The sequence below is a fragment of the Hemitrygon akajei genome, chromosome 7 (genome assembly GCF_048418815.1).
Source record: "Hemitrygon akajei chromosome 7, sHemAka1.3, whole genome shotgun sequence".
Taxonomy (NCBI): Eukaryota; Metazoa; Chordata; class Chondrichthyes; order Myliobatiformes; family Dasyatidae; genus Hemitrygon; species Hemitrygon akajei.
The window spans coordinates 136,243,919-136,269,287 of NC_133130.1; the positions used below are offsets into that span (position 1 = coordinate 136,243,919).

Sequence of the window (25,369 nt, forward strand, 5' to 3'; positions counted from 1 at the left end):
GTGGCAACATGGATTGTGAGAAGGTTGTGGAGGTATATCATGAAGGTTAAATGAATGGGTAAAGACATGGAATATAATGTAGAAAAATGAGGTCATTCACTTTGTTTATAAAAATAGAATTTTAAAAGAATGCAAGTTTGAAAGTTGTTCAGAGAAACTGCGTTGTCCTTAAATGAATTGCTGAAAGCTAATGTGCAGATACAGTAAACAATTAGGAAGGCATCTATGATTTATTGCAAGATAATTTGCAGAAAAGAACACAGATGTCATGCTTCAACATCAAAAGCCCTAGTGACATTGGATCTTGAATATTACTTGTAGGAGCTGGTCACTCTTAAGGAAGGATATAATTTTGATTGAAGGTATATATTAAAGATTAAGCAAGATGATTGCTGCAGTGGTGTGTATGTCATATAGAATGGTTAAGCAAGCTAAGTATTCCTTCCTGAGTTCAGTTGAATGAGAGAGATTCCCATCTAAACGTACACAATTCTAAAGAGTCTTAATGAAATAGATACCGTAAACTGCAGGTGCCAGAGATCTGGAACAACACAGTGCTGGAGGAACTCGGCAGATCAGGCAGCAGCATCCAAAGAAGGAAATGGACATTTGACAGGCAGCATCTAAAGTTGGAAATGGACAATTGATGTTTTAAGTCATGACGCTTCATTCCAACTGGGAAGAAAGAAAGGAATAGCTAATACAGAAAGGTGGGAGGAAGGAGTGTTTTTTTAAAAAAAAAGTAGATGTGGGATGATGCTTTCCTAGCTTAAAATTTCTAGAAGTGACAGTCTTTGTATATCTTGAAGGATTCTAGGTTAGTCTGGGCATGTGACACTGAGGCAGAAGATCAGCTGCAGAGTAATTGAATGGTGGAGTACGCAAGAGGAAACAAATGGCCTCGTTCTGCTATTATGTTTTGTAATTTAGATATTGTGATCTAAATGTTCCTAGAAGAGTTGTCTGTCATAACTTAAATTTGTAAAATAGTATGTTGTTCAAATGAACTCTTCAAATTGGGGCCTGAATTAAAATGAAAATGGGAAGAGTACGAATGGTTAACATGTTTTAAGAGTTTTAGACAACTAATCTTAAATGACCATTTATGTATGTGTAATTTCCTTTAGGTTTAGGAAATAGAGGCAAGAGTAAGTTGATAAAGGAAATGGAAAACTGAATGTTGAAGCTAAACACCCAGGCAAATATATTTTCAATGGCTTACATAAATTGTTCATCCAGAAATTTCTTAAAATTCTTTTACAGATGTTTTGTACATCATAAACTCAGTTAACATTGCCCATTGAATTAATGAATGATAATCATGGTCCTCAAAGCATGGTAGTTTATTGGAAACATCTTGGAGTTTACAACTTTGAATATGATTATCCAACTAAACAACCAAATGGTTACAAAGAGAAAATGCTAGAAACATTCAGTAGTCAGACAGTAGGCCCTTGGTCTAAATACTTGATGACTTACTAACTGGGTTATATTTTACCTAACTATATTTGGATAAGCTGTAGCGATAGCTTTGGTAACTCATGCATTGTATGTTACATTATTGCTGCCTTATAAATGTAATCCAAAGCAAAAATGAGTTGTTACGCTTGCAGTATGAATGTGTTTATAAATACTCAAGCATTCATATCTTAGCTCAATTGATAGCTTAAATAAATTTTTTTGTGTTTTTTTAGATATTTGAAATTTGATAGACTACTAAACAGCAGAAACTTCCCCTTCCTGAAGTCCACAATCAATTCCTTGGTTTTGCTGACGTTGAGTGTGAGATTGTTGTGATACCATTCAATCAGTTGATCTATCTCACTCCTATACGCCTCCTCATTACCATCTGAGATTTTAATGACATGTGAGTTATAAATTCAGTTGCTTGTGTTGTATGTGCAGTATCATAGTGATTTTGTGCTGTACTCAACTTCTGAAATTCAGTTTAATTGAAATCAATAGAACTCCAATTTTCATAGCTTCGAATATATTATGTGATTGGCCCAAGCAGCCTAAGATAATTTCTGGGCTTGTAATTTGCAATTATACTCATGAAGCTTTTAGATTTTCCCATCATTGTTTTCTGTAAAACTGGTATCAGCATCTGATTAAATGCATTTGTGCAGTTAAATATAGAAATTTGGAAATATCTGTCTGTAATATCTTGGATCTCCATATGTTGTGCTGTTGCAGTCTTCACAGAATGAATGGTTTAATGTGGACCTCAACTTTGTTATGCACCACTCACACTTCAAAACACTGCAAGAATCACCCAAAATTGCACTTAGATATATAGTTATTATTTAGTTTAAGGTTAATAGCTTTTCATGATTTCTGATGTCTCAGTCTGTATTTCACTAGTAGTATGCTGGATGTTGGAGAGTGTCAAGGGACAGAAGTGAGTGCAATTGCTATTACCAGGGAGATGGTGCTTGGGAAACTGAAATGTCAAAGTAGATAAGTCATCTGGACCGGATGGACTACATCCCAGGGTTCTAAAAGAGGTAGCTGAAAAGGTTCTGGAGGCATTAGTAATGACCTTTCAAGAATCAGATTCTAGCATGATTCCAGAGGACTGGAAAATTGCAAATGTCACTCCACTCTCCAGGAAGGGAATGAGGCAGAAGAAGGGAAATTATATGCCAATTAGTCTGACCTTAGTGGTTGGGAAGATGTTGGGGCATAGGCTCAAAGCACAGGGACGTCCATTTAGAACAGAGATGAGGAATTTCTTTAGCCAGAGGGTGGTGAATCTGTGGAATTCATTGCCATGTACGACTGAGGGGGCCAAGTCATTGAATATATTTAAAGAGAAGGTTGTTACGTTCTTGATTAGTCAGTGTGAAAACCTGTGAGTGGGAGAAGGAAGAAGAATGGGGTTGAGCGGGAAATGGATCACACTCAGTGGGCCAAATGGCCTAATTCTGCTCCTGATGTCTTATGGTCTTATTATTGTGGTAAAATATTTTGAAAGTGCATTTAATTTGACTTAAATAAGTTAAGTGCATTTCACTTGTTTTCAGTTTTAAGTATGGTTGAGTATTTAGTCAGGCTGATAACATTCCTGCTGAATGTCATAGATCATCTGCAGAGGGCAGCTGATTTATCTCTAAGGGCCAATTTCTTTGAAGTTATTGCTAAGCACCTATAGATTAGGATATTTGCATTGCATGCTTTTTATTTAGAATTCCTTTTTTTTCCAATTTACTGGGATCTGGGCATTGCTGCCAAGGTTGGCATTTATTGCCTCAACTTACCTGCCATTTATTAGTACATGTCTACACTTTGCTGTCGAAAGGCATGGACTGGTTCATTTATTAATGAAGTTTGCAATTATCATCCTCAATTCTGAATATATATTTGAAGGAAGGTCATTGCTCAAAGATGGTTAAAGATGTTTAAACCATGTTTAAAGATGGTTGAAGAACTCCGAGTGATGTACTGGGATTGAGCTTCATCAATCACAACTGTTTTTCTGTAAGCCATTCAAGCTATTGGAATGTTATCCCCTTGATGTCCTTAGATTTGAGGGAGAAAATTCCTGCCATCTTTGCCAAGACTGGGCTATGGGCCATCCCTGGGTAATGAATAGATTCAATTTAACATGTGCATAAGTTGATTTACCCAAAATGACTCGATTATAGTAATCTTACCTCTATAGTACTGTAGTGCATTACAAGCATATAGGACAGATATGAAAGAGCAATTACTAAAATTTTGAAGAAAAAGAGAGAAAACTGCTTTGTCTTTTGTAGGAATGTACACCAGACTTCCAAATTTAATAATATTTATTCATTGTATGTAGGGGGTATCAGTAAATTGGGGTTTGTAACTTAGGGATGGCCTGTATTTGTGACTCCAGGTTAACCATAGAACATTACAGCACAGAAACAGGCCTTTTCGCCCTTCTTGGCTGCGCCGAACCATTTTTCTGCCTAGTGCCACTGACCTGCACCTGGACCATATCCCTCTCATCCATGTACCTGTCCAAGTTTTTCTTAAATGTTAAAAGATGAGTACCACTTCATCTGGCAGCTCATTCCACACTCCCACCACTCTCTGTGTGAAGAAGCCCCCCCCAATGTTCCCTTTAAACTTTTCCCCCTTCACCCTTAACCCATGTCCTCTAGTTTTTTTTTCTCCGCTAGCCTCAGTGGAAAAAGCCTGCTTGCATTCACTCTATCTATACCCATCATAATTTTATATACCTCTATCAAATCTCCCCTCATTCTTCTATGCTCCAGGGAATAAAGTCCTAATCTATTCAACCTTTCTCTGTAACTCAGTTTCTCAAGTCCCGGCAACATCCTTGTAAACCTTCTCTGCACTCTTTCAACCTAACTAATATCCTTCCTGTAATTGGGTGACCGAAACTGCACACAATACTCCAAATTCGACCTCACCATAACAATCCAGCTGTTATACTCAATACTTTGATTTTTAAAGGCTAATGTACCAAAAGATCTCTTTACTACCCTATCTACCTGTGAAGCCACTCTCAGGAAATTTTGTATCTGTATTCCCAGATCCCTCTATTCTACTGCACTCCTCAGTGCCCTACCATTTACCTTGTATGTTCTACCTTGTTTTTTCCTTCCAAAGTGCAACACCTCACACTTGTCTGTATTAAACTCCATCTGCCATTTTTCAGCCCATTTTTCCAGCTGGTCCAAATCCCTCTGCAAGCTTTGAAAACCTTCCTCACTGTCCACTACACCTCCAATCTTTGTATCATCAGCAAATTTGCTGATCCAATTTACTACATTATCATCCAGATCATTGATATAGATGACAAATAACAATGGACCCAGCACTGATCCCTGTGGCATACCACTAGTCACAGGCCTCCACTCAGAAGTAATCCTCCACTACCACTCTCTGACTTCTCCTATTGAGCCAATGTCTAATCTAATTTACTACCTCACCATGTATTCCTAGCGACTGAATCTTCCTAACTAACCTCCCATGCGGGACCTTGTCAAAGGCCTTACTGAAGTCCATGCAGACAACATCCACTGCCTTCCCTTCATCCACTTCCCTTGTAACCTCCTCGAAAAACTCTAATAGATTTGTTAAACATGACCTACCACGCATAAAGCCGTATTGACTCTCCTTAATAAGACCCTGTCTATCTAAATACTTGTAGAGCAATCTGACTCTGTAATTTCTTATCAAGACACTTAATAACTACATTACTGCTGCAATGAAATGAAAAGAATAAAGGAAGACAGATTGCCTGCCACCATGAGGTACTAAATTTGGAATATCAAAATTGCTTCTAGCTTAGCAGACATTGCAAAGTCCTCCTCACAAATATTGAGGATTTGTTGGGAAAGCTGTCCAATATGGCAATGTTTGCAAGCTGCCCCCAGCACATCCTTAGGTTGTGTTGTTTGTTAACGGAAACAATGCATTTTTCTGTATGTTTCGATGTACATGTAATAAATACACTTGGTGGCTAGTTATTAGGTACTTCCTGGATCTAATAAAGTGGCCACTGAGTTTATGTTCGTGGTCTTCTGCTGCTGTTGCCCATCCACTTCAAAGTTTGATGTAGGTTCAGAGATGCTCTTCTGCACACCTCTGTTGTAAAGAGTGTTTATTTGAGTTATTGTCGCCTTCCTGTCAGTTCGAACCAGTCTGGCCTTTCTCCTCATTATCAAGGCAATTTCTCCCACAGTCCTGCCACTCACTGGATTTTTTTTTTGTTTTTCACACCATTCTCTGTAAACTCTAGAGCAGGGGTTCCCAACCTGGGGTCCATGTACTCCATGCTTAATGGTATTGGTCCATGGAATAAAAAAAGATTGGGAACCCCTCTAGAGACTGATGTGCATGAAAATCCCAGGAGATCAGCAGTTTTTGAGAAACTCAAACCACCCATCTGATACCAACAATCATTCCATGGTCAAGGACACTTAGATTATATGTCTTCCCCTTTCTAATGTTTGGTTTGAGCAAAAACTGACCCTCTTGATAAAGTCTGTATGCTTTAATGCATTGAGTTGCTGCCACAGGATTGGCTGATTAGATTTTTGCATTAACAGTAGGTGTACAGGTGTACCTAATAAAGTGGCCACTGAGTGGAAATGAATATGAATCTGAATACTCAAAATTGTACCTTAAGGCAATATGACAGATTTAATCGTAATCCTTAGACATGCTATGATGGCAGCATTAGCTCTGGAAATTATTAACATTAATTTGAGATGTCGTGAAATGTCCTGGCATTAATTCAAACGAGCAAAATTACTTCCTGGTTATCACATACCATCCTCTCTCAGCTGCTGAATCAGTGTTTTACATGTTGAATAAGAATTGGAAGAAGCCAAGGGTGAATGGAATGAGTAGGTTCTCAAGATTGTACTCTGGATGGATGACTTGGTAAGAGCATGGTAGCATCTCATAAGTGACAGGTAGTGAATGAACCAGTATGAGAAATAAACCTCATTGTTCTTAACCTCGCCAGTCTACCTGTGACAGGTGCATTGATCGAAGTAGCCATTATGTGGAGGAGTGTTGAACTGCTTTCATTTCTCTTCTGTTAAATGTAGGATTCATTTTCTTCATTGTGTTTTCTCTTGCCTATAACTTTTCTCCATTGCCATGATCTTTATTTCATTTTAGCATGTATTTTTGCTCCTTTCTATCTTTTCCTTGTTATCTCTTATTGCGCTGCATGCACTTGATACAACCTGTCATTTCCAGTTTGTAAATATCTTTTTATACTTGTGTCCTTCATGCTTTTTTCATTTTTGCTCTTGTGATTATTTATTTTGTCCCCCACTTTTTCATTTAGCAACTCTTAATTTCACTAATTCCCCTTGTGCTTCTCCCCTTTTCTTAACTCTTATTTATGCTCAGTGCTCCATTTTGTTTCTTTTGGAATCTTTAACCATAGTTTCTCTCCTAATTTTCCCAATTACTCTGAAAAATAGAGGGTCACAGAGCCTGAAGCCTACCCAGCCATTCAATATTATTATGAGAGACCCCAGCTCCTCTTCTTTGTAGGTTCCTCATAATTTAAATTCCCTCATCTTTATACACATATATATATGTCTTACAATAACTTCAATTCTGTAGCCTTAACAACTCTCTGGGGTAGAAATTTCTAGAGACTTGCCACCATTTGCAGTAATTGCCCCTCATCTTATATGTCCCCTAATGGAAACATCTCAATATTTACTCCAGTATTATCCCACAGGATCTTGTATGTTTTCATAAGTCAACTCTCTTGCTTGATTTTTATTCTGATCCACTCAGATTTCTGTTCTTTCTCTTGATGCATAATTGTGCATTGTTCCTTAAGCTGTCTTTGTCATCTTGGGCAAACCAAGTTATTCTGCACCAAATACTTATCATGACCCCACTCACACCATTGCCTGGCTTGCTGACATTACTTAGTTCTCTTTATCCTGTCTTTTTGCTAAATTTTGTCTTGCTAGTTGTCTATTTTGAATTGGTTAAGGAGGCTTTGGGAAGTTGTACAGACTGCTGAATTTCGCATGTTCTCAAGGACATTAGAGCATCAAGTATGTTAAGTATAATTTTAGATGTGAAACATCCCTTCTCTCAAGGGCTTTCTCTATTGGTGAGACTAAACGCTGACAAGGCAACCACTTTGTGTAATATTTGTTCTCGGTCTGGCATGACCATCAAAAGCTGGTTGCTAACCATTTTAATTTTCCTTCCCATTACCAGACTGATCTGTCTGACCTCAGTCTTCACTGTCAAGATGACACTAAACACAAACAAGAGGAGCAGCAGCACATAAAATTGCTGGAGTGGTTCAACATGTTGGTCAACGTTCATGAAAGGAAATGGACAATTGACATTTAAGATCAAGACCTTTCATCTGGACTGGAAAAAGAGGAGCTTTTGCTAGTATATTGATGGCAGAGGGAAGGGAGGAAGAAGAGATGAAAAGTTGTAGGTGGATACAGATGAGAGGGTGATAGTGACGGTGGAAACATGGGAATAATGTCAGAAACTGGATAGTGATTGGTGAAAGTGAAAAAGGCTTGAAAATGGAATCTGGTAGGAGAGGATGCTGGAACATGCTGCAAAGGGAGGAAACCAGTGGGAGTGGGTGATGGGCAGACGGAGAGGGTAAGGGAAGGGGAAGAGAAAGAGTGATGGGATCAGGTGCTGCGAGGACAAAGAAGTTTGAGAATGAAGTGTTCATACCATCAAACTGGAGACTTAATTTTCCTCTGATTTGTCTTTAGCCTCAACTTAGCAGTGGAGGAGGCTGATGATTATATGTTGGGGTGTGAATGAGAAGCAGAATTAAAATAGCTGGCCAATGGGTGATACTGGCTAGCACAGTGGATGATTAGAAGTGCTCAGTAAAGCAGTTGCCTATCCTGCATCACCTTCACAAATGGAGAAGAGCCCATAATGGAAGCACCGGATGCATTAGTAACACCACAGGGCTCACATGTGAAGAACTGCCTCACCTGGTAGTGATAGAGCACTGGATTGTGGTGAGAGAGGTGGTGTAGGGGCAGGTATTACGGTACTTTCTGCAGTTACAGAGGCACATATCTGGGAGGAGGGAGTAGGTGGATGAGGAATCACAAAGAGACAGATTCCTGTGAGGGGAGGGGAAGATCTGTCTGGTGGCAGGATATACATAGGCTATGGAAGCTCTCTATATGTTATGACTGGGGAAGGGGTTGGGGGGAGCAAGGTGAGGGCAAAAAATGCAGGAAATGGAGATGTATGCTCAGACTATCAATAGCAGTCATGGGAGCAGGCATCTCGTTTCCTGAAAAAGAAGGAAAGCCTCATCTATTTTGGAGACAAAGGAAATAGTGCCCTTGCAAGTAACAGAGTGAGTGGAGGTGTAGTTGAGGTAGCTACAAGAGTCAGTGAGTTTGTAAAAGGTATCAGTAGGTAATTCTACCTTCTGAGATGGAGGCGCGAGATCAAGAATGAGCTGAGTGGTATTGGAGATGGACCAAGTGAATTGGGGTAGGATGAAAGTTGGTAGCAAAGTTGATGAAATCGATGAGCTCCATATAGGTGCAGGAAGTGGCACCAATACAACCGTTGGTGTAGCAGAGAAAGAGTTGGGGAGTGTTACTCATGTAGGATTGGAATATGAATTGCTCCATGTAGGCAACAAAAAGGCACGTATAGTTGTGGCTCATGCAAGTGTCCATGACTACACTTTTGATTAGAAGAAACTGGCAGGTACCAAAAGAGGAACAGCACCTTGTATTTTATTTGCATAATCTACAACCCAATAGCATCAACCTTGAAATTTGCAATTTCATGTAACGTGTTCCCTCTCCGTCCCTTTTTTCCTCTCTCCTCTTGATTTATCCAGTTCCACTTATAACCACCCTAGCCACCATCACTCTGTTTATTCCTCCTTCTCCACCCATTCTGTCTACCCATCATTCAGACACGCCTCCCATTGGGTCTCATGCTATATTGTTCCCACCTGCCTTATTTGGTTCCCTGCTCCAAATTCATTATCAGATTCCATCATCTGTGACCCTCCGTTGCTTCCACATCGCCTCCACTTATCGCCTCCCAGTTTCTGTCACACTTAATCATCTTCTATTCTCCACCCCCCCCCCCCCCCAATCACCCCTCCTCACTTGAATCCATCTGGCGCTTCCCAGGTCTTACTACACCATTTTCCCTCACTCCTTTATACTGGCAATCTCATCTCTTATGTTTCAGTCCAGATGAAGTGTGCCAATCTAAACTGTCCCATTTCCTTTCAGAGATGGAGTTCCTTCAGCAGTTTGACCCCCTCACCCCCTCATTGATCTCCCTCTATTTGCATCTCCTCCAGACAAATAACTTATGACCGTACCACCAGAGTTGGGTTGTAAGAGATGTAGCACCTTGAGCAGCAAGTGTACTTCTGAAGGAGTTCCTCCAGCAGACTTTGTGTTACCAACAGAATAATATTACTTAGATTTCTTGGTCTTGTCTTTGTTCACTCCTTCTCAATTTAAAGCATGCTTAGTTTCTCACTTTCAGGTCTGATGGAATATCATCAACTGGAAAAATATTGCTTTTTGGAAATCTGCTAGATTTCCTAAGTATCTGTATCATGTTTTAATTTCAGATCTCTTATTGTGGTTGAGTATTTGTAAATTATACTTGTTAATATGCAAGAAATAAAATTTATCATTTTGATGAGAGGACGTAGAGGATAATGGTATTTTTCTGACTGAGTCTCCAACAAGTTGTGCATTTCTGTTTTGGGGCATTTCATATTTTGATAACATATATAAATTACTTGAATAAGAATGAACTTGACCAAATTAGTGAGTATGCAGACAACATGAAAATTGGTAGATTCATAGATGGTGAAGAAGGTTGTCTTAACAACACAGATCAGCTGCAGAGTTTGGTGGAGTAGAAGCAGACTGAATTTGATCCAGACCAACATGAGGTAATCCACTTTGGGAAGACAAATTCTGATAAAACATTTCAAGTAAAGGTTGGGAATATTAGTGTATGGACGAACCTTGGGGTGCAAGTCCAAGGTTCTTCTGTCCATCAATGTTCCTGCCCTTATTGGAAGTGGCAACACATGGATAGAGTAGATTATGTTTTCTTTCACTGGAACATAGAGTTTCTGAAATATTCAAAATGTTAGCTTGCTGCCCGTAGCTTTCGTTACCTTTGTGAACAATGGGAATCTTTTATGCAATAGATCATCTCCATGCACTTCAGTGAGGAATAAAAGAATATTTGATGCCAAATCACAAAAAGAGATGGTTGAACAGCAAACCAGAAAAAATTGGTAAATTTGAAGTTCAAAGTTCAAAGCAAATTGCATAAGGAATAAAAGTAAGCAAATAGCTTCAGAAGTGAAGTTTTACGAAAGACGCAAAACTGCGCATCACTGCAGCTGGAGCAGGACGCAGCCTCAATTCATCACAAAGCTGAGTAAACATTGTGAGACTTCAGGCATGAAACCAGGCATCACTGCAACTGGAACATGCCTCTGCCTCAGTTCAGCACAGAGTAAACTTTACAGAGCAGCAAGCAGAAAAAGCCCTCCCCTTGTCTCCAGTCTCAACACCTTGGCACAACCTGGCCCGGCACTTAAATTGTCCAAATTTTGATCATTCCTTGCTCTCAGACTGCCCTGGGGTCTGAACCCTGCCGCCACGATTCAGCCTGTACCAATTTGACCCAGTACTGAAATCGATCTGATATTGAGACTTGCCTCACTCTCAGGGATACCATGACTCTGCTTCGAACCCTCCTCCGCCTTCAATTGCCTCAACCTTACCTTTCCCCTGCCTCCACTACCGCTCGCCTCCACTTTTAATCATTTCTTGTACTTGTCACAACTGCCACTAACCTTTCCATTGTTAGTGTTGATCATTATCAATAAGGTATTTAGTAGTTTACTGTGTTTAGTTTTGCTGCCAACAAGTAGTTGCTGGACATCACCAGCGCCATCTTAAACTGAAAGCAAATGAATTAGAAAACATAGGGCCTGATAGCGTACAGAAAATTTTTGGGGGGAATTATTAGGAATGGGTATGAAGCAAGTCAGGGAGTAATTTGAAAGCTAGGATGTGATTTGAAGAACTGGCTCTCCTTTTCCCAAGCAATTCTACATTTCTTTAAATGTTTAGTTTGAGCAATCCTTCCAGAAATATCAACCTAACTCATGAAGTTGGCTGGAATTTTTATTAATGCCATATTACTTTACCAAAGCAAAAGAGAAAGGGTAAGAAAGGTGAGTTTAAGAGAATAATAAAATAGATAGAAAAGGTTTAAAAAAAATTGTTGAAAACATACCAGGAATTGAAACTTGAAAGACTGAAAGCAACATACAAAATGCTGGAGGAACTCAGCAGGTCAGACAACATCTATGAAAATGAATAAATAATTGTCATTTGGGTTGAGACCCTTCTTGAGGACTAAAGGAAGGGGGAAGATACCACAATAAAAAAGGTGGGGGAGGGGAAGGAGGACTAGCTAAAAGGTTAAAGAGCTGGAGAGGAAGGAATCTGATGGGAGAGCAGAGTGGACCATAGGAGAAAGGGAAGGAGAAGGGAACTGGGGGGAGATGAGTAGAGTTAAGAGGCCAGAGTGGGGAATTGAAGAAGTGGGGAAGGGGAGGGAAAAATGTTTTTACTGGAAGGAGAAATTGATACAGGTTGGTTACCCAGGTGGTGTTGCTCCTCTACTGTGAGGGTGGCCTCATCATTGCGCAAGAAGAGGCCATGGACCGATTTGTTGGAGTGGGAATCAGAATTAAAATGTTTGGCCACTGGGAAGTTCCACTTTTGGCAGATGGAGTGGAGGTGCTTGCTGAAGTGGTAACCCAATTTACAACGTGTCTCACCAATGTAGAAGAGACTGTTTCCAGAGATGGATATAGAGAGAATGAGAAAGGAGAGAGGTATCAGAGATAGACCAAGTAAATTTGAGGGTAGGGTGGATGTTGCAGGCAAAGTTAATGAATTTGACATGCTCAGGATGGGTGAAGGAAGTAACAGTAATGCAGTAGTCCTGTAGTAAAAGTGCTATACAAGTAACATGGCTTTAGAAGATTGACATCTTGATAAGTAACCCATCATTGAAATGTGTGTCATGTGAAGTTGGTAGTCGGCCCTCCATATCCGCGGATTCCGCATGTGTGGATTCAACCAACCGCGGATCGGGAAAACCCGGATGTTCTCTCTCCAGCACTCGTTGTTTGAGTATGTACAGACTATTTTTTCTTGTCACTATTCCCTAAACAATGCAGTATAACAACTATTTACATAAGTAATCTAGAAATGACTTAAAAGTACAGGCAGTCCCCGGGTTATGAATGAATTCCATTCCTGAGTCTATCTTTAAGTCGGATTTGAAGTCGGAACAGGTACATCTGGTATTATTTAGCGTCAGTTAGTCAAACGTTTTTCTTAGTATATAGTACATATTTTACCTTTCTATGCATATAAAACACTTAAGAAACATACATATTTCAATAATTAAACCACTGCGTTGCTTAGTAATAATTGTAGCTTTCATTGGGGCAGGGCCTTTCACGTGCTCCATTAAAATTGTTCCGATTGTTGAGTGACTGTAGCCTAACACTTTTCCAATGACCGATGGTGTTTCACCTCTTTCTAAGCGCTTTATTATATAACCATATAACAATTACAGCACGGAAACAGGCCATCTCGGCCCTTCTAATCCGTGCTGAACGCTTAGTCTCACCTAATCCCACTGACCTGCACTCAGCCCATAACCCTCCATTCCTTTCCTGTCCATATACCTATCCAATTTTGCTTTAAATGACAATACCGAACCTGCCCCTACCACTTCTACTGGAAGCTCTTTCCACACAGCTACCACTCTCTGAGTAAAGAAATTCCCCCTCATGTTATCCTTAAACTTTTGCCCCCTAAGTCTCAACTCATGTCCTCTTGTTTGAATCTCCCCTACTCTGAATGGAAAAAGCCTATCCATGTCAACTCTATCTATCCCCCTCATAATTTTAAATACCTCTATCAAGTCCCCCCTCAACCTTCTATGCTCCAAAGAATAAACACCTAACTTGTTCAATCTTTCCCTGTAACTTAGGTGCTGAAACCCAGGTAAATTTCTAGTAAATCTTCTCTGTACTCTCTCTATTTTGTTGACATCTTTCCTATAATTCGGTGACCAGAACTGTACACAATACTCCAAATTTGGCCTTACCAATGCCTTGTACAATTTTAACATTACATCCCAACTCCTATACTCAATGCTCTGATTTATTAAGGCCAACATACCAAAAGCTGTCTTCACCACCCTATCCACATGAGATTCCACCTTCAGGGAACTATGCACCATTATTCCTAGATCACTCTGTTCTACTGCATTCTTCAATGCCCTACCATTTGCCATGTATGTCCTATTTGGATTATTCCTACCAAAATGTAGCACCTCACACTTATCAGCATTAAATTCCATCTGCCATCGCTCAGCCCACTATTCTAACTGGCCTAAATCTCTCTGCAAACTTTGAAAACCTACTTCATTATCCACAACACCACCTACCTTAGTATCATCTGCATACTTACTAGTCCAATTTACCACCCCATCATCCAGATCATTAATGTATATGACAAACAACATTGGACCCAGTACAGATCCTTGAGGCACACCACTAGTCACTGGCCTCCAACCTGACAAACAGTTATCCACCACTACTCTCTGGCATCTCCCATCCAGCCACTGTTGAATCCATTTTACTACTTCAATATTAATACCTAACGATTGAACCTTCCTAACTAACCTTGCATGCGGAACCTTGTCCAAGGCCTTACTGAAGTCCATATAGACAACATCCACTGCTTTACCCTCGTCAACTTTCCTCGTAACCTCTTCAAAAAATTCAATAAGATTTGTCAAACATGACCTTCCATGCACAAATCCATGTTGACTGTTCCTAATCAGACTCTGTCTATCCAGATAATTATATATACCATCTCTAAGAATACTTTCCATTAATTTACCCACCACTGATGTCAAACTGACAGGCCTATAATCGCTAGGTTTACTCTTAGAACCCTTTTTAAACAATGGAACTACATGAGCAGTACGCCAATCCTCTGGCACCATCCCCGTTTCTAATGACATTTGAAATATTTCTCTCAGAGCTCCTGCCATTTCTACACTAACCTCCCTCAAGATCCTAGGGAATATCCTGTCAGGACCTGGAGATTTATCCACTTTGATATTCCTTAAAAGCGCCAATACTTCCTCCTCTTTACTCGTCATAGTTTCCATAACTTCCCTACTTGTTTCCCTTACCTTACACAATTCAATATCCTTCTCCTTAGTGGATACCGAAGAAAAGAAATTGTTCAAAATCTCCCCCATCTCTTTCAGCTCCACACATAGCTGTCCACTCTGATTCTCTAAGGGACCAATTTTATCCCTCACTATCCTTTTGCTATTAATATTACTGTAGAAACCCTTTGGATTTATTTTCACCTTACTTGCCAAAGCAACCTCATATCTTTTAGCTTTTATAACTTTCTTAAGATTCTTCTTACATTCTTTATATTCCTCGAGCACCTCATTTACTCCATGCTGCCTATATTTACTGTAGATATCTCTCTTTTTCCTAATCAAGTTTCCATTATCACTTGAAAACCATGGCTCTCTCAAACTTATAACCTTTCCTTTCAACCTAACAGGAACATAAAGATTCTGTACCCTAAAAATTTCACCTTTAAATGACCGCCATTTCTCTATTACATCCTTCCCATAAAACAAATTGTCCCAATCCACTCCTTCTAAATCCTTTCACATCGCCTCTAAGTTAGCCTTTTTCCAATCAAAAATCTCAACCCTGGGTCCAGTCCTATCCTTCTCCGTAATTATATTGAAACTAATAGCATTGTGATCACTGGACCTGAGGTGCTCCCCAGCACATACCTCCGTCACATGACCTATTGCATTCCTTAACAGAAGATCCAACACTGCCCCTTCTCTAGTCGGTACGTCTATGTATTGCTGCAAAAAACTAGCCTGCACACATTTTACAAACTCCAAACCATCCATCCCTTTTACAGTATGGGCTTCCCAGTCTATGTGTGGAAAATTAAAATCTCCCACAATCACAACCCTGTGCTTACTACAAATTTCTGCTATCTCCTTGCAAATTTGCTCCTCCACTTCTCGCTCTCCATTAGGTGGTCTATAATACACCCCTATGTGTTACGACACCTTTCCCATTCCTCAATTCCACCCAAATAGCCTTCCTAGACGAGCCCTCTAATTTATCCTGATAGAGCAGCGCTGTAATATTTTCTCTGACAAGCAACGCAACACCTCCCCCTCTTACCCCTCCGATTCTATCACACCTGAAGCAACGAAATCCTGTAATATTTAGTTGCCAATCACACCCCTCCTGCAACCATGTTTCACTAATAGCTACAACATCATATTTACAGGTATCAATCCATGCTCTAAGCTCATCCACCTTTCTTACAAAGCTCCTAGCATTAAAATAAATGCATTTAAGAAATTCTCCACCTCTTCCTCTCTGTTTATCTCTTAACAGTACAAAGAACTTTACTGTCTTTTTCTTCCTTCTCCCATCCATCTGTTCCTACACTCTGGTTCCCCTCCCCCCTCATATCTAGTTTAAATCCACTGGAGCCTCTCTAGCAAACCTACCTGCACGAATATTTGTCCCCTTCAGTTCAGATGTAAACCGTCCTGCTGGAACAGGTCCCACCTTCCCTGGAAAACTGCCCAATTATCTATAAATCTGAAGCCCTCCCTCCTGCACCATGTCTTCAGCCATGTGTTGATCTGCACTATCTTACTATTTCTAAACCCACCTGCACGTGGCACTGGTAGCAATCCTGAGATTGCTGTCCTGCAGGTCCTGTCCTTTAACTTGGCACCTAGCTCCCTAAACTCACCTTTCAGGACCTCCTCTCTCTTCCTACCCATGTCATTGGTCCCTACATGGACCACGACATCCGGCTGCTCACCCTCCCTCTTGAGAATACTGAGAACTTGATCCGAGATATCGAGCACCCTGGCACCAGGGAGGCAACAGACCATCCAGGATTCTCGATCTCTTCCACAGAACCTCCTATCTGTCCCCCTAACTATCGAATCCCCTATCACTACTGCTCTTCTCTTTTCCCTCCTTCCCTTCTGAGCTGAGGGTCCAGTCTCGGTGCCAGAGATGCAACCACTGCAACTTGTCCCTGGTAGGTCGTCCCCACCAACAGTATCCAAAGCGGTATATTTATTGTTGATGGGAATGGCCACAGGGGTGCTCTGCTCTTCCTGTCTATTCCCCTTCCCTCTTCTGACAATCACCCAACTACCTGTCTCCTTACTCCTAGGGGTGACTATCTCCCTGAAACTCCTGTCTATTTCTGCCTCTGCCTCTTGAATGATCCGAAGTTCATCCAGCTCCAGCTCTAGTTCCCTAACACAGTTTGTCCGGAGCTGCAGCTGGATGCACCTTTTGCTGATGTAGTCATCAGGGACAACAGTGTTCGCCCTGACTTCCCACATACTGCAAACGGAGCACTCAACTGCCCTAACTGCTGCCTCCTAAGCTAATTATATTAATTAAAGGAGCTTACCCGGCCTTACCTCACCTGAAGTGAAGCTCATACTCAGCCTCTGCTCGCTATTTAAATTCTCCCGCTGTCTCACGGGCCGACTTTCACGCGCTTACGCAGTTGTGCCCCATTCAAACCTCGCCTCTGCCTATTCTCGCTGAAGCCTGCTTGAGCCAAAGCTGACCCACTCTGCCTCCGATGATGGCCACTGTATATGGTGGTCTTTCTTTTTAAACCTTTGGTGCGCTACGTCACACACCTGTGCAGTCTAGCCTCTTTGCCACGATCTGTTTAAAAAAAAAATAGCTTCTCTACGAGCTTCTCCTCTTTCCTCTCTGCCTCTTGCTACGATTATTACTTCCACCTTATTTTCGATGGTGATTATTTTCGTGAACAGAAAGACTGCGGATTCAGAGCTGCGCTGGGTCCTAATGTCCACCACACTGAGACATGTTAAATAAAGTCTAGGTTCCGCTGGGTCCTAAAGACCACTGCATTGAGACAGGCTAAATAAGGGACTTCAGCATCCGTGGGGTGTCTCAGAACCAAACCCCTGCGGATAAGGAGGGCTGACTGTATATTGGCATAACAGCTAGTAAATAAGCATGTTCCAGAAAGTTAACTGTCATTTCACTTGTTAAGTAACTTAAAATGAAATGAGTAATGTTCATTCTGCTAATCAATCTTTCTTGCATGAAAAGGAGCTTTTACCAGTATTAGGTTTCATTCCTTAGTGGTAAGAGATTTAAAAATAAAATGAAAACCTGTCAAAGTTTACTTTTCCTTTAATTTCTCTGCTTCATCCTAGTATTAATTTTCCTGTTTCTTGTTATAGCATTATGTTCATCTAATCTTCATTTGGATTTCTCATCTCTGACACTTATTTCATAATTCTGCAATTTGATTGGTTAAGAGGTCACTTCTTTTTCAGGTCCCCAGATACCTTTGCCAACCTGTTGGCAACATGTACTTTTCAATAACCTGTATTGCAAAAGATTTATAAACCTGCATGTCAGTTCAAATAGCTATAGATGCTGTATACTGCTGTACCTCACATACTGTTAATTTTGGATCTTGGAAAAAATCTTTAATGCAGAAGCTTTGTCATCTTATTCTGATCTTTATTTGATTCTCCATTTTTCTAATTGCTGAAGGTAAGTGGCACTCTTCTGTTGGAGGAGAATGCAGATAGGTGTAAGAAAGGGACCAAAAGAGATCTAATCTAAGATTCGACAAATGTTCTTTTACCAGTGCTAGTTTCTGGGAATTTAAAATAAAAGGCGGAAAGTAAAGTTACTTGTAAGACGAATTAGAAAAATTATGTTTATCAAAATGCGTAACTTTATTTCCTATATGTAATTTTGATGTTAATCAGGCAATCATTCATAAATGAGAAGTGAAAAGAAATAGATTTAAAACATTTCAGCAAATTTGCTTTCTTCATAATATAGAAGGTCTATTTTTTTAAGAAACTTGTTAAAATATCTAGTAATTTTAGGCAGGCATTATTTTGGGTCACCTGAGTGAGAAAGATTACAGGTGATTAAATGATTTGTGGGTGGTAATATTAGAACCAATTTGGAAAATAATTTTTGTCTGATTCCACTTGCACATTGTGAATTGTTGCACAATAGCAAATAGCTTTATGTGTAACAGGTATTTGGCCAGTTTAATTTACTTTGCCCTATTTGTTAGTTTTGTTTTTCTAAGCAAGAGTATTTAAATCTATACAGGTAGTACCCGAGTTATGAATGTCCGACTTATGGACAACTCGTACTTACGAACCGAGGAAGGAGAACGTTGTCCGCTATTTTAAGTCATTGCCGTTGACACTGTGTTGAGTGTTTAACTTTGTATTTGGCTTAAAATTTTCTTAAGAAGATTCACCCTGACCCCCCCCCCCCCCCCCCGTTCTGGTGGCGCAGTGAGATCAGCGCCGGGCTGGAGAACGGAGGTTTCTGTGCCGGATTGATGTCGATCCAGTGACTCCCGTACCATCCGTGCCAGGTTGATATTGAGCTCGCAACTCGACCTCGTAAAAAAACACTGCCACTTCCAGTTTAAATTCCCACGCGGAATACTGTGGATGATCAAAAACGTAAACCTAGCACAGTCCCCACTTGTCCCATTCAGCCTGTCTCAGTGCGGTGGTCATTAGGACCCAGCGGAGCTCGGGATCCGCTGCCCGCAGTGTTTCTGTTCCGTTCACAGTGTGCAGTGATCCTTAAGACCCAGCGGAGCTCGGGACCCGCTGCTCGCAGTGTTTCTGTTCCGTAGACGGTGTGTGGTGGTCCTTAAGACCCAGTGGACCTCGGGAGCCCGAGGTCGGGACCTGACACCTGTAGTGTTTCTGTTCCATTGAAGGGAAGCTATCGTGATTGAAAATAAAGTGGAAATAATAAAGCATTTGGAAAGAGGTGAAATGCCATCGGTCATTAGAAAAGCATTAGGCTACAGTCGGTCAATGATCGGAACAATTTTAAAGGATAACGGATAAAGTGAGAATAATGGAGCATTTGAAAGGCCCTGCCCCGATGAAAACTACAATTATTACTAAGCAATGCAGTGGTTTAATTATTGGAATACATACGTTTCTTAAGTGTTTTATATGCATAGAAAGGTAAAACATATACTATATACTAAGACAAACGTTTGAGTGATGCTAAATAATACCGGATGTACTTGTTCTGATGTACGTACAAATCCGACTTAAATACGGACTCAGGAATGGAACTCATGCGTAACCCGGGGACTGCCTGTAATTTATGTATGCAACGATTACTCTAGTTTATTATTTGCTGTTTGATAAATTTGTTAGTTTCTACCTCAGTCAATCACTTCTTTCAACCTCGATGATCTGCATTGAATTTATGGAGTATCCAGTAATTGGAAACGTAGTGACAAATATTTTTTTCACAAACCCTAAATTGGCCAGCTACTCACAATAAAACTAAACTTCCCATAAGAACGAAGTACTCGCCAAAGCTCTGAATGTGAGGTGTCAAATGAAAATCCTAAAGCTTCTTCTCTAGGAAAGTTTAAGAAATTAGAATTATACTGTATGGAAATTTATCCTTTGGCTGAACCTGTCCAAGGTACCAACCTAAGCTAGTCTCATTGCCTGTGTTCAGCCCATATTTCCTGTCTATGAACCCCTGTCTAAATGTCTTTTCAATGTTGTATGGGTACCTGTATCTAGTACTTCCCCTAGCAGCTTGTTCCATACCCTACTACCCTTTGTGTTGTGGAGGAGCTTTCACGTCAAATGTTATATGTGTTATAAGGAGAGGCTGAGTAAGTTAGTGTAGTTTGTCTGGAGTGTTGTAGGTTGAGAGGCAACCTGATAGGAGCATAATGGATTTGGTTAATTGGGTCATATCAGGACCAGTATATTTTGGCCCAATTAAGCAGCTGCCCCAATTAGTTGAAGTTTCTTGGAAATAGTTAAAAATATATTTTTAAAAAGCCGAACTGCTGTTTAAGTGAGTAGCAGAGTATGTATTTAAGTGAGTGAATAACAGAATAAATCAGAACACTACTAAAACTACTAAGTACTATAAAACTGTATTAGTTCCTAATAGTATCGACAGAGGATTTCTTTTAGTGTATGCTGACATGTTCTTTGTTGATACCTTCAAAATCTTTGTAGTTCTGAACTTGAAGCAGTGAAATCATTTCATTTTTACTGTCTGCTGTTTCTGGCATCTCCAAGCCTGAACACTAGAAACTGCAGTGAGCAAAACAGTTCGGAATTGTCTTACTGTTTATTACTTGCCCACTATCAGTGACAAAAGTCACTGTTTTTTGAACACAAATATGGAAGTGACACTGTTTAAAAACTTCATTTTAGTGTCTAATGGCCACATGATACACATGTAACTGCTGCAGTCTCCAAATGACTTGCCATCTATAAATTTGCTGATGATACAACCATTGTTGGAAGAATCTCAGTTGGAGATGAGAGGGTATACAGGATCGAGATATACCAGCTAGTTGAGTGGTGTCGCAGCAACAACCTTGCACTCAATGTCAGTAAGATGAAAGAGCTGACTGTGGAAGGGTAAGGCAAGGGAACATGAACCAATGCTCATGGATGGATTAGAATTGGAGAAGTGAGTAATTTCAAGTTCCTCGGTGTCAAGATCTCTGAGGATCTAACCTGGTCTCAACATATTAATGTAGCTATATATCATTAGGAATCCAGGTTTCCCTGCTATCTGAAAGTAGAGCATTCCTATGAAACTGTAAGCCAAAATGTCGTAAAGCGAAGAAGCGATTACCATTAATTTATATGGGAAAAATTTTTGTGCGTTCCCAGACCCAAAAAATAACCTACCAAATCATGCCAAATAACACATAAAATCTAAAATAACACAAACATATAGTAAAAGCAGGAATGATATGATAAATACACCGCCTATATAAAGTAGAAATATTGTATTACGGTGTAGTTTCACTTATCAAAATCGGGAGGACAGTAAGCCAAAATCGATTTAGAGAAAAAAAATCGGCATGTACACGCATGCGCACACAATTGCCCACATAAGGCTTCACGGTTATGGTAGCTTTTCTCGGGGTAAACACACATATAAAGCGGGCATCTTTTTTTGTAAAAGTGAAAATCCTCTTTGGTTAGCGGAAACAGGTACTATTGTAGGTCTTCAGTAACAGTGAGCTGTCGTAAAGCAAACGTTCGATAAACGGGCCACCTGTATGAAGAGATTTGGTTTGTCAAATAAAATACTTAAACTTCTACAGATGTACCAAAGAGAGCATTCTAACAGGTTGCATGACTGACTGGTATGGGGTTGGGGGTGGGGGGGGGGGGGGGTTCTACATCACAGGACCAAACGAAGCTACAGAAAGTTGTAAAATTAGTTGGCTCCATCTTGGGTTACAAGCCTCCATAGTATCCAAGACATCTTCAAGGAGTGGTGCCTCAGAGAGGTAACATCCATTATTAAGTACCTCCATCACCCAGGGCAAGCCACTTCTTGTTAGCGTCAGGAAGGAGGTACAGAAGCCTGAAGGCAGACATTCAGCGATTCAGGAACACTTCCTTCCTCTCTGCCATACGATTCCTAAATGGGCATTGAATTCATGACCACTCCCTCACTTAAAAAAAAAATTATTTGTTTTTATACTATTTTAATCTATTCAATGTACATATATACTTACTGTAATTGATTTTTTTCTTTCTATATTATGTATTGCATAGTACTGCTGCTGCTAATTTCATGACACATGCCGGTAATAATAAATCTGATTCTGATGGTAGCCCAGTTACCTTCATTCTGCACCTTGGGTGAAACTACCTCCTTGTATATTCTGTTGATTATAATACATAATACATAATCCAACATATTCAAGGGAACTGTGGCACACAAAATTTTCCGACTGCTGTGACCTCCATAGTAAATAAAGATGACAGGTATTAATCTAAGTCCTTACCCATCACCCATGATTTTGCATATTGATGACCACATTGATTTCTGCCTAGTTCTCCCTATCTCTTAATATACTTATATAGAATCTTTCAGAGTTCTATTTTGCATTATCTGCCGAAGCTGTTTCATGTCTTATTATCTCCTGATTCCTCTCAAGTGTACTCCTACGTCTCTTTTTTACTCCCCAAGTCTATACTGGGCAAATGACATTTTTTCTTCTCAGAGCCTCAGTATTCCTCATCAACTAGGGTTCCCTATTCTTGGCCTTCATTCTAAGTGGAATATGATGGTTCTGAACGTTTTCGATCTCACTTTTAAAAGCCTCTCATTTGGTGACATCCCTTTGCCTGTTAACAGCCTTTCCCGATCAACCTTCACAAATTCTTTAATTTGTGGACCAGTCCTCTATTTATACATAACTGTTATAAAGTTGTATGGTCACTGGTCTCAAAGTGGTTAGTAATGATACTTCATCCATTTACTTAGTCTTATTTCCCCATTAGGACGCTAAGCATTGTCACCTTTCTAGTAGGCTTATCTACATATTGCTGGAGAAAAATTTCATGGAGACACAAGTTCTACACTGCCCCGTCCCTTAGCACAGTGGTTGTCCTTGTTGACATCAGGAAAGTTATATCAACCCTATTATTACTACACCTTTTAGTTATTTCCCTGCATATTTGCTCCTCTAATTCCTGCTGACTATGGGGGGGTCAAAAGTGCAATTTCATCAAGGTGATCACCCCCTTATTTATAAATTCTATCAATATAACCTTGCTACCCCAAAATATCCTCTTTTCAGTAGTACTGTGATGTTCACCTTTATCAATATTGTAACTCCTGGGAGAGTACTACCCTTCCTTTTCATCTCTAGAGCAGTTCTTTTCCTGTTGATAATTATTTTTTTTCAACATCTGAAATTTCTCCATCTTGAGATTTTTCTGACTATAAGTAATTGAACAAATACTTACAGGAACATTGCACTTCCAGCTTTTTAAACCCATGTGTTGTAATTCAGTGACAAACTAATTTTGAAGTTGTAAAATACCATTTTATTCATTAAAGGAAACCTTAAATGGTAAATTGATTTGTGGGAGTCTGGAATTAATAAAGGCAATTCTGTTTGTATGTATGTGTAATGATGTAACGTAGCATCATAACTCAGTTATGCAAGCAAATAGAGCTAACTCGGCACTTCAGGTGACAGCAAGAGGCTTTTAATCCACTAGCTTGACAATTAGTTATCTACTTTGTTTGAAAACTGGTGATTACCTCCTTTTTAACTGAGTGATGGCAAAAGGTAATGAATCTGAATTTGATGGGAGCTTCTTCAAGTAAAAATACCTTGAGAAGAAATTAAGACAGTTACATGAAAATCAAGGAATTTGTGTTAGAGTAAGGTGTCCTGTTTCAGCCAAGTTACGTTTGGCGAACAATGTATTTTTTAATTTCACTGAAGCCAGATTATGCTATTGTATACTTTTTTCTTCAAGACCATTCAGCCAATTCATTTTTTTTGTGGAGTTGTACATTTTAATTTTATAAATTGATTCCAAGATTTTTATGTAATGGCAATCCTTGAATAGTTGGCTCATCAAAAGATTTTGTGTTATTTGACTTTTGGTACACTTACAGATCTTAACTATGAAAGTCTACATTTACATTTTTTTTGCAGTATTAGTTCTTAACTGTTTCTTAGGTGCTGACATGTTTGGTGCTTTCCAGATTGTCCAAACCTGAGTCTTCTCTGATCGGAAGCTTCAGAGTCACCTTCACACCCTGGTTGATGCTAATAACCTCGTTTGCCTAGATTTCTGGTTTGCAGTGATCCTGCCATTTCTTTGGTATTTGACAATCTCAGCAAATTCGAGAAATGATGTCATAGTGGTGTCGAACAACTATGCTGTGGTTCCCTGCAAAATTTGAGCATAAAAGAAAGTATAATTTGTCTATGAATGTGAAGCTCATAAAGTGGTTTTTACATAATTCGTGTGCCATAGATTTTATCTTTGGTCTTTAAGCAGGAGCATGAACAGAATCAAAACTCAGTGATCATTGTTAAATATCTTAATAATGAAATATTCCTGTGATAGGTCATCTACCTGAAATAATTTTTTTTCTTTCTTTTCTGAAAAAGGATCTTTGTCCTGGAATATTAGCTTTGTTTCTCTTTCCAGGAATGATTCCAGAATTTTCTAATTTATTTTTGATTTTGTACATCTGCAGTTTTATTGCTTTTTGAGATTTCTGGTCTTTTTAAGTGTGACTCGAGCATGTCTAGGGCAGTATAGTCATCGTTCACCTAATTTGATTTAGTCATATTCGGCTTGCTAAGATTTTGCCAAATGTTGAAACCTCCAAAAAGAGGTTAGATGTTCTGCACATACAAACAAGCTGGATGAACTTAGCAGATCGGGCAGCATCCATTGAAATGAGCAGTCAACGTTTTGGACCGAGACCCTTCTTCGTCAGGACTGAAGAAGGAGGGGGCAGGTTTGTACGTGTTGATTGGACCACAGCATCTGCAGTGTACTTTGTGTTTACTGGATGTTCTGCAGCTAGTCACTTATCTCCTGACACCCCAAATTATTTGCATCATCAATGTTGAGCAAGTTGAAGTTATAATAGAATGATTTTTGCATTCTTGGCAGTAGAATGCAGTTGCTCTAATGCCCAATCAAGATTATATGAAACAGAATTAAACAGTTTTTTTTGATGAGCACACCATATATAACTCTAAACCAATGGCTCTCAGCCTGTGGTCTATGCGCCAAATGCAGCTCAATCAGCATATTGCTATGGCTCATGTGATGTGGGAAGCTGGAGAAGAATTTCAGAGCACTGGTGGAGATA

At 39.8% G+C, this 25,369-nt stretch overlaps 1 protein-coding gene across 4 annotated transcripts in view; it reads left to right on the forward strand.

Moving 5' to 3' along the window:
- Positions 1-25,369, forward strand: part of LOC140730957 (histone-lysine N-methyltransferase EHMT1-like) — a 188,886-nt gene that overhangs the window by 7,882 nt on the left and 155,635 nt on the right. For 2 of the 4 annotated variants that reach the window (XM_073052063.1, XM_073052064.1), the window contains exon 2: positions 1,695-1,867. The exons of the other annotated variants lie outside the window; for them this stretch is intronic. The gene's annotated coding sequence lies outside the window, so the exon portion shown is untranslated. The remainder of the gene's footprint in view (positions 1-1,694; positions 1,868-25,369) is intronic. 4 annotated transcript variants of the gene reach the window in all.